This window comes from Tinamus guttatus, unplaced genomic scaffold (genome assembly GCF_059628265.1).
Source record: "Tinamus guttatus ecotype Peru unplaced genomic scaffold, ASM5962826v1 Tinamus_guttatus_pri_ptg000503l, whole genome shotgun sequence".
Lineage (NCBI taxonomy): Eukaryota > Metazoa > Chordata > Aves > Tinamiformes > Tinamidae > Tinamus > Tinamus guttatus.
In genome coordinates, this window is record NW_028289037.1 from 4,124,853 (window position 1) to 4,126,811 (window position 1,959).

The 1,959-nt window shown below is 38.2% G+C and overlaps 1 non-coding gene across 1 annotated transcript; it reads right to left on the reverse strand.

The window, feature by feature from the left end:
* Window positions 1-386: 386 nt before the first annotated feature.
* Window positions 387-468, reverse strand: TRNAS-GCU (transfer RNA serine (anticodon GCU)). Its single transcript has one exon. It is a non-coding gene; the product is annotated as a tRNA-Ser (tRNA).
* Between the last annotated feature and the right edge of the window lie 1,491 nt (window positions 469-1,959).

Consider the following 1,959-nt stretch of genomic DNA (forward strand, 5'->3'; position numbering starts at 1 on the left):
TATTTTTATTTTCTGGACTCTTTCTGAGTCTTTCCTTTCCACACTTTCATGCAGACAGAAGGGTTTTGTTTTTCCTGTGTTTAAATTAGTCAGGTTTTGTTTCCCAGAAAATAGCAGCTCCCATTTCCAGAGCTGTTTGTTTACATGGTGTGGACAGTTTGAGGCTACACTTGCTGTTCAGTACTTGCAAGGGATAAATTTTCACAATATAATTGAGGTTGAGAAGGGACCACAGGAGGTCCTCATGTCCAATCCCCCTGTACAAGCAGGGTCACCTAGAACACACCAGGTAGGTTTTTAATATTATCTCCAGAGACAGAGACTCCACAAGCTCTCTGGAGAGATGGTCCCCATGCTCCGTCACCCTCACAACCACCACACACTGCCGACGAGGATGGGATTCGAACCCATGCGTGCAGAGCACAATGGATTAGCAGTCCATCGCCTTAACCACTCGGCCACCTCGTCTCCCAAATTTCCTCTGCATTGGCTATTTAGAGGCAGTCCTTTCCCGGACAGGTTTGCTGCTTCCCCATCATCTGATGGCCCCAGTCCCAAAGGAGCGCCTTACACCTCTTGGGAGAGAGGCCCAGAAATGTGTCTCTGATTGATAGGAATGATCCAGGTGCTCTTGAATGCAAACAATAATGCTGTAGGAAATATTCTATGAGTAACAGCAAGGACTGGGAATTTGGAGCCAAGTGCTTATATGAAAAATAATGCAGGATACTGTCACTTGCACATGAGTTAATATCCCTCATATTGCATTTTCTGCGTTTAGTCCAGTTTGAATGAGAGTATTTGCGTGTTTTAAGCACTGCCTGATGGGTATATTTCAAAAGACAACAGTGTATGTCAGAGCAATTCTACCTTTTGTATCAAAATATGATGATGTTTGACATGTTACAGTGACTTTGTTATAAAATTTTGATTTCATATCCATGTTTTTCATATCAACATCTTCCACATCAACACAGATCCTACAGTGTGAGAGAAGTAAGATTGTCCTAGTAGATGGGTTCACAGAAGTGACAACCTTTCTAGATGTGTTTCTTCTCTTCTATCCGATGTAAATGCAACATTCTTTTTTATGTGTTTTATACTATTCTAGTAGAAGATGATCACATCTTCTTAAAACTATGCTGACTCTAAAATGGGAAAATTCTACAGCAGCTTTGCTAAACACGCTTATTAACTCCCAGGATAAACCCAGTTTTAGATAATGTGAAGCACATTCCACACAGCATGCTATTAGCTTATAGAATACATTGCCATGAGCACTAATAGTGCTAACTATTTTTAAACATTATAAAAAATTGTTTTTGACATTTCACCATGGTTTTGACCAAACTTGAGATCTATATGCCATGAAACGTGAAAAGAGTCTTTCGGCTTTTTTTATCATGAACTCTTTGTTAGAAGGAACACTAAGCTTAACTTATTTATTTATTTATTTATTTATTTATTTTAATCAAGTGACTGGTTGACTATTACTGCTAATATTAGATAATAAATATTAGCAAGCATAGGAGAGGAAACTGGTAATCACACTGCAGATTTCTGGACATCAGAGCAGTCACAGAAAATTTCTTTTCCAATGTTTAATTTGTGGAAGTGGTCAGAGAGAAGCAGAATATCAGATTTTACAGGCTCATAGGTGAGCAAATGCACGTACTCTATGTGCATAGACAGGATTCATGGTATTCTTCTAATGAATCTGGTGCTTCTGTTTTGCATTGGTTTTACTCTATCTTTTTAATTCAGAGGGCTCAAACTCGCACATATATACTATGCAGACCATAGACCAATGTTTAAGTCTGTGAAATCACTCAAAAAAAAAAAAATCCTATACTGACTGGAATTGCTAATATGTTTCAAGAGAAATGGAAATTTGACTCATGAGAAATTTGACTTATGTGTCAAATCCAATCCTTTCCAATCATACAAAGGCTGAAGAGT